At 35.7% G+C, this 12403-nt stretch overlaps 1 protein-coding gene across 1 annotated transcript in view; it reads left to right on the top strand.

The window, feature by feature from the left end:
* LOC116664609 overlaps positions 1-12403 on the top strand; it is a 214141-nt gene that overhangs the window by 123402 nt on the left and 78336 nt on the right. The gene's annotated exons all lie outside the window — the stretch shown is intronic.

Below are 12403 nucleotides of genomic sequence, written 5' to 3'. Positions count from 1 at the left end.
GGTTTTATAGCAAAGCGATTCAGTTATACATACACACACAGGTATATTTTCATTTTCTTTTCTGTTACAGCTCATTGTATGAAATTGAATATAGTTCCCTTTGCTATACAATAGAATCCTTGTTGTTTATTTTATATATAGTAAGGTGTGTCTGTTAATCCCAAACTCCTAATCTATCCCTCCCTCCCTTTTCTCTCCCCAGTAACCACAGTTTGTTTTCTACGTCTGTGAGTCTATTTCTGGTTTGTAAATAAAATTTGTATTTTTTTAGATTTAACATATAAGCAACATCATATGATACTTACCTTTCTTTGTCTGACTTCACTTAATATGATAACCTCTAGGTCTATCCATGTTGCTGCAAATCCTGCCACAGTAGTTTTGACTTACAGTTGTGGATGATAAAAGATCACACTTTTCAAGCACTTACCCTGTGTGGGAATGTTTTTAGCACTTTATATTCACTAACTTTACATATATTTATGTTACATGTGTTAATTCATTTAATCTCTACAAGCATCCAGTGAAGTAGATAACTGTTTTTAACATTTTATGAATAGAAAAAATTGATGAGGGAGAGGTTGACCTACTTAGCCAAGTCCCATGCTGGTAAATGGTAGAGATGGGATCTGAACCTTGGCAGTCTGGTACCAGTGTTATGTTATAGCCATATTAGATTGTCTTCACAAAGATGTCCAGCAAAGTGTGATGGAACTTTAAAAGGCCAAGTACTACTCTTTGTTCCTTATTTTCTCTGTTTGCCAGTGGAATAATCTTTCTTCATTTGAATTTGACTTTTCAAGGAATGAATATTTATTGAATACTTTCTGTTAGCCTGGTAACCATGGAGTTTTACCAGTACCATTTGTTTTGACCCTTCTAGTCCTATTTCGTGGGTGGTTTTACTTCTGATGTACAGATAATAAGCTGAGATATAGACTCATTATTATCTGCCAGCCAGTCCTAAAACCCTCAAGTTCGCTCTTCTCTCATTGTGAAAGAGAGCCTTCCGTTCTCTGAGATGCACAGCACCGAGTGCTGGTAGCATTTTGCTGTTTTCCTTGCATTATTATGCTTTCGTAGATTTTACTATCCTCATCCTCAAATCAAGATTTTGAAAATTACTAAAACCACCTGTGGAAAATAATTGAAATGTTTAAATAACACCATTTTAAATTTAAAAAATTATTTTTAGTTTTGATAGCTGAGGTATTGAAATAGAAGGGAAAAAAGTAAAAACTTTTTTTTAGTATTCTTTTAGTGTTGTTGATTAAAAGTCTATACCATATTTAATCTATTAAAATTTATGTTTTTAGTGAGAAACTCATTCCATATTTCTATAATGGTACTAATGACTGGTCATACCTGTCTATTCAACTGTTGTCGGTTAGGCTGTCACCCAGGCTTGGGGGGAACATAAGGTGATGTGAATTACCTTAAAGGTGACTACCTCATAAGGAGGCCCTTAGGCTTAGTTTCTTTCCAAGGTGAATGTTTTCATGAGTATTCACTCATCCATTTTTCCATTTAATCTTACAGAGCTGATGCAAAATTAGAAACAGCATATGAAAAATTCCCAGTATATGTCGACCAGTAGTTTCAGTGATTCTTGTGTTTCTATTATGCCTCTAAATCTTCTTTTCTAATCTCCTTTGCTGAATTCTCCTCTACCCAAAATCTGAGTGTTGGGTTTTCCCAGGTTTATCCTTAGCCCTCTTTTCTTTCATCCTCTTTCGTCTCCCTGGGTCATCTCATCTATTTACATAAGCTCAGTTTCTGCATATTTAAAGATCATTTCCAACTTCCTATCTCTAGTTTATTTCCCCTCCCAATTTAGTATTTTGTTAATCATCTACATGGCATCTGCACTTGGATGCTTGGATGACTTTTTAGTACTGCAAATTCGACCTCCTAAAAACTGAACTGATGACCTTCTCTCTGTATTTTCTTCCTTAGTATGTTTTAGAACCATCTATCCAACTGCTAATGTCAGAAGCCTGAAATCCATTCTAGACCCCTCTCTTGTTCCACACATCCATGGAAGCACCAAATTTAGTGACTTCCAATTTCTATTTTTTTTTTTTTAATTTAGCTCAATTTCTGTCCATCTCTGCTGACAATTTCTAGTTGGAGTCAATGTCACCTCTCTCTGGCACTCTGTAATTGTCCCCTAAATGCTTCCCATGAGACCACACTCCTACCTCTTTCCAATTCATTATTCATAAAACAATCAAAATGATCTTTTCAAAACACAAACCTAATGTTGTTACTCTTTTGCTTAAAACTGTGCAGTGTCTTTCAGTTACTCTTATGCTAAAGCCCCAAATCCTGTCAGTGACCCACAAGACCCTGAATAATATGATCCCTTAGCAATAATGTCATTTTCTTTTATTTCTTATGAATTGGTGATAGTGCCTTTTTTTCTTATCATTGTTTAAAAAAGCCCACTGCTTTTCCTACTTCAGGAAGTAGAAAATATCAAGAAATGAATATATGTATGTGTTTGCATGACTGGGACATTGTGCTGTACACCAGAAATTGACACATTGTAATTGACTATACTTCAATAAAAAGTACAATAAATAAGTCATGAGGATATAATATACAGCATAGAGAATATAGTCAAATATATTGTAATAACTTTTCATGGTGACAGATGGTAACTGGACTTATTGTGGTGATCATTTTGTATGTATAAAAATATCAAATCACTATGTTGTACACCTTAAATTATATAATATTGTAAGCCAACTATATTTCAGTTAAAAAAAGAAAAAAAAGCAATGCTGTATAGGTGACTCAAGAAACTAGTGATCATTCTAAACATAAATTTTTTAAGTAAAAAAGCAAATGCCATGCATTTAATTTGTATGTTTACTTGTTTTATTTACAGAGATGACAAATTGGGTTATGACTAAATTGAATACAGTGTGACCTTTACTTTATTCCCATAATGAATATAAGTTCCACTAATGTATATAATTCTGTGAAATGTATCCAGGGCTGCCTTGTATTATGAAAATTGAGTGCTCCTTCTACCTTATCCTCATACCCTTTGATTTGTGATCACCAGTGAGGTTTTCCACTTTCTAGAACTCCTTGTCAGCACAATCTTTCTTCAGACTGTGGTTCAGTGTGATCTCCATGCTTTCTTCCTCCTTGAGCTTTTCTTCCTTGCCTAGATGTGATATCAAAGCTCCAGATGAACATTGCCTTGCAGTGCCAGCTCAAGGACTGGAGGCTTAAGTGAGGGAGGAGCATATAGGGAAGAAGTTTGGTGACAAAAACCATAAATGATTTCCCTTCTCAGAAATAAAATGTTTCCATCAGTCTATTGATGGCTGCCTCCTCATCTGTATGCGTGGCTTTAGTGAGAGAAGTTGCTTGAAGGTAAGACAGATATGGTCTTATATCTAAGGCTGTTGACAAATTCTCATCAGTGAAGGCTGATGAATTAAACATTCAAAGGACAAGTGACCACCACTCTCTGGTTTTGCTTATTTCAGGGTTTAGTCTTAATGAGAAATTAATCAGCCTGGGAAAAGTTGGGAGTTGCACGATGTAGTGAGTTAAAGGGTCTGTTTCCTCATCTCTATTACAAGAATACTGCTACTTCATGGAACTGTAGTAACTGTAAGATGGAATGAAAACTATCAAGTGTTTGGCACATGGTGTACTCTCAATAGATGAGTTCTCGTCCCCTTCCCTCCCAACTTTACTAGCTAGAAATGTCCTTTCAGAAGCTCTTCTTTGCTGAAACCTTGGAGAGAGCTGTATTTTGTTTTATTGGGAACCTTATTTTCTTTAGCGGCTCAATAATAGTTGATTGAGATTTTCCTTGCCCTGTCAAATCTGTTCCAGAGAAATTGTCTTTCTTTAAGAAAGACCTGTCTTGGCATTGCGAGGTGTCCATCATGTGTGCCTGTGGTGAGTATGGGGATAAAAAAGCACCACATATCACGTAGTGAAGCTGCCTAAAATCCTTATTAGACATCTCTCTCCAAGTCATGCTTTCCTTATTTTATATACTGTCTACTGAACATGATTTTACTATTCCATTGCCTTAATTTTTTTTCATTGAAGTATAGTCGGTTTACAATATTACGTTAATTTCTGGTGTACATCATAGTGATTCACTTATACATACATATATATGTATTCCTTTTCATATTCTTTTTCATTATAGGCTATACACAGCCTATAATGAAAAAGAATATGAAAAGGAATATATATATGTATATATAAGTGCACTTAACATTGATCTTCTGATACTGATGAGAACAACTTTTGTTTTTAATTGAAGTATAGCTAATTTGCGATGTTGTGTTAGTCTCTGGTGTACAGCAAATTGATTCAGTTATTCATATATATATATATATATACTTTTTCATTATAGGTTATTACAAGTGCCCTGAGCATAGTTCCCTGTGCTATACAGTAGGACCTTGTTGTTTATCTGTTTTGTATATAGTAGTTAGTATCTGCAAATCTCAAACTCCCAATTTATCCCTCCACCTGCTCCCTATCTCCCCTGGTAACCATAAGTTTGTTTCCTATGTCTGTGAGTCTATTTCTGTTTTGTAAATGAGTTCATTTGTGTCATTTTTTAGCACATATTAGTCACATCATATGATATCCATTGCCTTTATTAGCATCGCCTCTCTATTCTAGGAGAATTTTGATAAGGAAAACTTCCAGAAAAAAAAATCTGTTCTTCAATGAGAAGAATCAACAGTTTAAGCCGTTAAAAATGCCCCAGAGCCTTGGCTTCAAAATCCTACCCCTGCTGTTTGCAGCAATTCTAAACTGTAATATTACAATCCTTACATAATCAATCCTAATCAATTCCACTGCATCAAAGGACCCAGGTAAACCAAACTTCAAATTCTCAATAGATTCTGACTTTGCCTTTTTCCCTCTAAGGAACTAAGAAATCTTTGTCAGTCTTTACTGCAGTGAGCAAAAAAACTTAGAATTGTCTTATGTACAGAGCTTGTGTTGATGATATTTGGGGAGCCAGGATTCCACAGCAATTTAAACATAGCTGATGCTCCACAAATTTAGTTAGAAGAACAAGCAAACCAATAACTCAGTATTTGCTAAAAGATAAACCTTTACAAATTCTGGTAATTACTAAATATCAGTGTATTTGGTCTCTGGAAGTTGGAAACTAGAGCCACAGACACCATGGGTTAAGCTGACACAAACCTATTTAATGTTACGTGTTTAAATGCTAAATAACAGTGAGTGTTAAGTGACAGAACAGCTCATATGTAGTTTTGTGATTGGAGTGCACTTTGATACTTGTTTCATGAAAGCCTTTGTGAGTTACAAGCAGAGGTTAACAGTAATCGCATTTTTCCCCTCTGGTTTTAATAAATGCCTTCAGGGCATTTCATTCTGTTAAATCAAGTAGTAGACAAAAATGTAATGCACTGCTAACCTCTAAAGTGTGTGAAAAACTTAGTTCATAAAATATGTATGAAGGACACAGTGTTGCAATGATAATACTTCCTCTCTGGGTTATTCTGCCCAAGAATTGGTGCATTAGCTATAGTTCTTGATTTCTTTTGATTGGAGTTGCCTGTACTTCATGTTGTATGATATTATTCACTTGATTTTCTATTAGCATACACAGATATACAATAGTTATTTTTTTTTTGGGTGGGGTGCAGTTGCCACAGCTTTCGATGGGCTGTTTTAGGAACTCTTACACATAGCATTCTTCTTTAGGGAAGACATATTTAAAGGAAGAATTAGTGTATATTGAAACATCAAATTTGTATGTATATCAATAAAACTAAGAATTTTTTTCAATTTTTTATTGTGGTAAAATAGATATAAAATTTATTCAGTCCTAGAAAGGGACAGAATTCTGATATAAGTACAACATACAGGAATCTTGAGGGCATTATGCTGACTGAAATAAGCTAATTACAAAAAGACAAATATTGTATGATTCCACTTATATGAGGTCCTTGGAGTAGTCAAAATCAGAGAGACAGAAAAATATATCATTTTTCTGACCTATTGCCATCATGGTAAATACAGATTCATATGAGGTAGTTCTTATATACACTCTGTTAAGCACCCCCAGTGCCTTTTAAGTGAAGTAGTACTATACATTCATCACAATGTATCCTTCCTTTTTTGGTGAAAAAATATAAAGCCACGGCTGTAGCTGCTTCTCTCCTCAGTCGTTATATTATCACCATGTCAGAAAGATGCACTGTCTGGTGCTATCTTTGGAATTGTAACTATGCTAATCCCGTATTAAAACATAGCAAAACTTAATTGATGGGGATGTCACTAATTTAAAATACATGGAAATAATATAGGAACATGGATGATATTTTGATAAATTCTTCCTTCATTCATAGTAGGCATGTATAACTGAAGGATTTTTTTTAAAAGTAAGTAAACAGCAATTTATTTCCCCTGAAACTTTAAAAGCAGGATTAACTTCTGGATCAGAAAAAATTATGCCTGGCCATTAGTGAAGAATGAATGTTACCAAAGAGAGGTGTGGCCTTTGCCCCCAGCTCCTGAGAAGTGATCTCTTGTTCTTAGAATGTCCTGCCTAATAAGAGTGGCTCTATGTACTTGGGATCCTGGGTCCATGCTGGATAGTCAAACAATGTGATTTATGGTGAGGGCTTTGGGCCATGCAGTGTCAGTTCCACCAGGAGTCTAAAGGTCAGCTGCACGGGCAGTCCATCGTGTCCATGTGCTGAAGCTCTAATAAAAATTTGCACACCTGAGCTCAGGTTTTCTGAGCTGGCAATACTCCATGCATTTCGTCACATATCATCACTGGGAGAAATTAGCATTGCCCACAGTTGCACTGGAAGAAGAAACATCAGGAAGCTCTGTATAGGGCTATCCTCGACTCTGCCCCATGTGTCTCTTCTCTTGACTGGTTTTAATCTGTATCCTTTCCCTGTTATAAAGTATAACTATGAGCATAGCAGCTTTTTGTTATTTGTTTGAATCCTTCTAACAAATTATTAAACCCGAGGGTGGCCTGAGGGACCCCAAAGTTGTCATTGGTGTCAGAAGTGAGGGTGGTCTTGGGGCTGCCCCCTCACTATGTGCTGGCAATTTATTAGAACAGGCCTTCCAGGGACCTAGACAAAAGGGCCTTTCCTCCCCCCAGTATTTATCATAACCATCTTGCTATACAATAATAGTTCCTAATCTCAATCTTTTCCTAAATAAGGATGGCCTGTCATTCAGTCCAAATTACTGAAGTTTCTCAATATTATGGGATTTCATATTATAAGTATACAATGGTTTATATAGTAGTGAATGTGAGATTTTTCTACCACTAAGTGCCAATTAATGTAGTGTTTTGAGATGTATGATGTTCAACTTTAACTGAAAATTTCCAAAACTTTGCATGACAGTTCACTTGAAGACTGTCAGAGTCAAAGTGACATAGGGTTCTCACCTCATATTGATGGTGCCATGGTGTATTTTGTGGGATTTGGCTAATATTTTTACTGTATAGAAGAAAGAAATATCAAAATATCATTTCAATTTCTTGTAACGTGTCTGTTCCTCCCTCTTGATTACTGATCAGAATTGTTGTTAAATTGAGGCTTAAAGGACAGAATATTCTGGTGGATGGGCCTGATGTATGCCATCATGGCTTTGCAGTAACTGCTAATTTCTTCAACTTTCTTGCTATTAGATTCTCCAAGAGCTGGCCTGTTTCTCTGTGAGTTCTCTCTGGTCTCACACACACTGTACAACCTGTCTCCATATTCATGTCCTTGCTTTTTCCATATGGCGTATGTCCATCAAATTTCAAGACAGACTCATAGTTGTTTGCAATTGTGATAGAAAAGAAAGAAGTTTGCATATAAGAGCCATTGAGTCAGAGTAATTTGTTGAAGAACATACTATAGCGTAAACGTCTGGAGAATAATTTTTAGAATGCCATTAGCTATTGTTTAAAGGCCACTTTCCTGAGAATCAGGACAACCTAGGGAATGCCAATGAAGTGCAAGTCAGTCACCAGGAATCCATGGTAGGTGACAGTATTCTTATCCAGAATTACTGATTTGTAACATTTCAAAACGCAGTATTTGGGGATATTAAATAGAAGAGCTATTTTTCTAAGTGTCGCCATAGGAGCCTGGGATGAAGTGTGGGGGATTTTGCTACATTAGTAGCTTAGAAGGTTTGTTTTGAGCTCCCTCCACCACCACCACCCCTAAACACACACACACACACACACACACACACACACACACACACACACACACATTCAAATTCTGTAGAAAGTTAGAAAGTACACAGTTGAGGAAACTGATGTGGACACATGTGCACAGGGAGTCTGCATGAACACACACACAGATTTAGTGAGAATTTGAAAGATGACAAGGATTTGTTGTAGGAAGAAAAGTACAATAAGAATTTTATTAGGGAGACAAAATTTATCAGGAGAAATTTGTGTGTGTACCGATTAGTCTTTATTGGTAAATTATATTAAATGAGTAATTAGTTATGATGTTTACTTATAATGTAAATGGAATGAAATGATATTTTGGATTATTGTGTATTTATAGTATTATTAATTGGTGGAGAAAAAGCACTGTATTCTTTGACAGAACTGTGAATGAGAATTTTGAAAATGGTCTTGATCAGCTCAATTTTACACAATGTAAATAATGCACATAGATAGTGCACTAAATAAGATCTGGAAATGCTAACATTTACTTACTTATGCAGAAGTTACTTTCAGTGAGATTTATAATGGAGGCTGAATTTACCAAGTAAATTAAATCACAAGAGCATTGAAGATGGTTTTCCAAGCAAATAGGAAACCACTCTTTTTCAATAGAGGAATGAGAATATCAAGAATTATGAGTTGAGGAATGTTGTTCTTTCTTTTCTGTGGCTGAGGTCAGGCTGACAATTTTTTTTTTTATTATAAATGGTCAGTGCTCACAATCACAGTTATCAGCATACCTTATCACAGATGACTGTAATTCAGATTGAGTTATTCCATTTCCATGGGGAGGCAGGAGAAGAGAAAAAGATCAAGCTACACGAATTACACAGCCTGACATAGCACACAGGAATGGAAGAAATGCTCCAGTTACATTTTTTTAGTGTGCCTTTTTTACATGGTTTTTAAAAGTTTAAATCATCATGAATGAGAGTTAATAATTAAGCTGCTATTATTTTTTTTCTTAATTTGCTACTTACCCTGTAAGCTGGTTCTGGCACTAACTACTTGGAGTTGGTGCAGACCTCACACGTTGAGGTCACTGTCCTCCACTAAACTCACATCACATCAGACACCAGCAGCAAACTCCAGGATTCTTAGGCTACAAATTTAGGGGTTCCCACTAGCCCCCTGGTTGTGATAGTTTGCTAGAATGACTCGTAGAACTCAGGAAAGGGCTATACTTAAAATTACCTTTTTTTAAAAAAAAGGATAAAATCAGGACAGCCAAATGAAGAGATAGAGTGAGATCTCAGAGAATCCCAAATGTGAAACTTCTATGCAAAGCCAGGAACTCAGGATGAAGCCCAGACAAATTATTATACAACATTACCTAACATTTTTTCTGGATGTATATTTTTTAAAGAAATGATCCTTTTTATTAAAGGAAACTTCCCAGGCACCCATATGCTGTGTGTCTTCTCCTTAAAACTTTCTTCTAAGTAATAAATGACATACAAACAATAACAAAAACAATCAAAAGTAGAAAATTTTTTCTCAAATAGTTCTGTCTGATTTCCCCTCCAAACCTGGATTGTGTTTTTCTCCTTCCTATTTTTTGGTTACTTTGCATCCAATAGGAACTTGTTTTTGGTGAGCGAGCTGAGGTTCTGAGCCTGTCTGCTGCAGGCTGGGTTTGGATTGCTCTGCTTGGCCTCATGGGATGTTGTGGTGAGGGTAAGAATGGGTATGGGAGGAGTCAAGGCACAGGCAGCTGAAACATCTGTTGGCTGGTAGTGATCTCTTGTTTAAATTATTGGCTATATGTTGATGTTTTAAGGAATTTAGAATAGTGATTGATTGTTGGGGCAAGGAAATAACTAGCGGGAACTTTTTTATTGTCATGATTTTTCTGAAAATATTTTAAAAAGAGAATTACATCTGTGGTCTGTGGAAGGGAACTTTTACAAAGTGTATCTGATACTAAGCATTATTACTCAATGTCTAATAGTAACCTTCTACTTATTACATCAAACCTGTATCAATTGAAAACCTGTATCAATGTTTTGCCATCTTTGTTTTCTGATTTACATGAAAATACCTTCAACCTAAATGCACCTTGGAGCACACACAAAATAAACAACACATTATTTATAAATCACCTTCTATGAACACACATTGTGCCAAGTACTGTGGAGATAAAAAGAGATAAACAGATAGTAAAGAGAAGAATGTTGGTATATAATGAGAGAAGAAAACTAATACAATGTGTAGGAAAGAACAAAATACAGAGGGAAAAAAATTGAGTGCAGGCTATTTGTGAAACTAGTGATCTCAGGATTTCAAATAAGAGCACTGAAGTTTTGGTGTATAATATTTACCAATTCTATCCTATTAGTAGGTTCAGTGACAGCAAATTTGCCTGGGCCAGGAGTCCACAGAGCCTTCTGGAGGAAGAGAGAATGATATACTTGATAGCAGAGTGCTTGACCATAAATGCTGGCCTTGTGTCAGTTTCTGTACATATGTGGTAGTCTACACTTACATATTGTATTTAATTTTATTTTCATAAGACATTGGATAACATGCTGAGTTTCAATTGGAGTATGCAGAAAATGCATGTACAGGTAAGAAATATATCCTATTTTAAAAAGTAATCTTTCTTCTTAAGAAAGAGTAGACTATTTTAAAAAACTAAGTAAACACATTTTTCTTTTACAAAAAAAAACTATTTCAACGTTTCTTTCAAGGAAAGTATGGTCTATGAGATTTTTTGCTCCAGAATGGTATTATCTCACTTATTGCTCTAATAGCAACCTTGAGTGAAAGTATAATTTCTAGTGGAATATTCAAATAAAAAGCTCAACTGAAGGGTAATGGTAATTTGATTTTTATTGAAAAGTAGTTAACATTGATATTTTATGGTAAATGGGTAATTGGGAAATTAAATGAACTGAGGCAGTTATGTTTGTTTTTGAACCTGAGGAAACAAGACGTATTCACTTTCTTAATATGGTCTACAATAAAATTAATGCTTCTTCAAAACTCAATTTCCCCTTTGATTTATTCCCTGACACCCTCTCAAATTGTTAAAAGAGCAGCAGTCATTGTCTTAACTAGAGATAAATAAATCTGTTGTACCACTTCCTTCAAATCACCTGTCAGAGTTCTTTATTAAAACAGAGAAGAAACACATTTGAATTAAATGAAGAATTGCCTCCTTCAACCCAATTTAAGAATCCTTTGTCAAATTAGACTCTTTTTGACCATTCTTCATTGCTGTATTTTCTTTCTTTGGTGAACTCCTGCTTTGAGGATAGTTCAGTTTTATTTGTTGTGAGAAAGATTAGGAATATAAAATTCTGGTCCCTGTTCACAGTGAGTTTATTCGTATTCCCTTGGAATGGTCCCTAACCAAGTATATCTCTGTATGTATCCCTTTAAGTTCTTATCCTTTACTTCCTAAAAGACCTTCTCCCCTACTGGTTTGTAGCTAGACCCTATTATTTTGCATATATCTTTATTTGGGATTATCTCCTTTTACCATTCTCAAATTTTTCAACTCCTCTTTACTCTTTATCAGGGCATCAGTTCCCCTAGATGCCAACAATTCCTGACTGCCAGTCTCCAAATCAGTCTTCTTCTTTGAACTCTAAAACTCAGTTGTAAATTACCTATTTGTTGGCTCCACTTCCCTCTCAGAGACACCCCACATCCAATACACATCCAGTGCTGAGTCCCCAACAATCTTGCTTGAGCAATCCGAGTTTCAGTAAATAGTACCACAGTGTCAAGCCACAGATCTTTTACCTCCTAAATATCTCTCCAGTTTTTCCATTTCTCTTTCTTTTTACAAGCACCACCCTATTCTAAACTAGAATTGATTGTCCAGTGGACTACTTTATGAATGTGTTGTGCTTGCTCAGCATTTTGCCCATTTTAACTTTTTCTGCCTCTAATTTATTCTCCGTTGTATAGTCTGTGTGATCACTTTTGTCCTCAGGTGGCTCAGACACTTCCATTTCTTCCAATGGCTCTTTCTTGATCTTTACCAAAATACTTAACATAGTCTGTCCAGAAGGCCTCTGTGGTTGGGTTGTTGCCTACCTCTCCTACCTCATTCAATGTTTGTCCCCGTTAATACTGCCATTCTGACTTTTTTTCTGTTCCTGAAATAGTCCAGTTGTACTTCCTCCTCAGAGCTGTTTCAAGATTTGTCAAGGGAAT

Source organism: Camelus ferus, chromosome 1 (genome assembly GCF_009834535.1).
Source record: "Camelus ferus isolate YT-003-E chromosome 1, BCGSAC_Cfer_1.0, whole genome shotgun sequence".
NCBI classification, from domain to species: Eukaryota; Metazoa; Chordata; class Mammalia; order Artiodactyla; family Camelidae; genus Camelus; species Camelus ferus.
The sequence above is the reverse complement of the archived record's forward strand: the minus strand, read 5'-3'. Positions and strand labels throughout refer to the sequence as shown.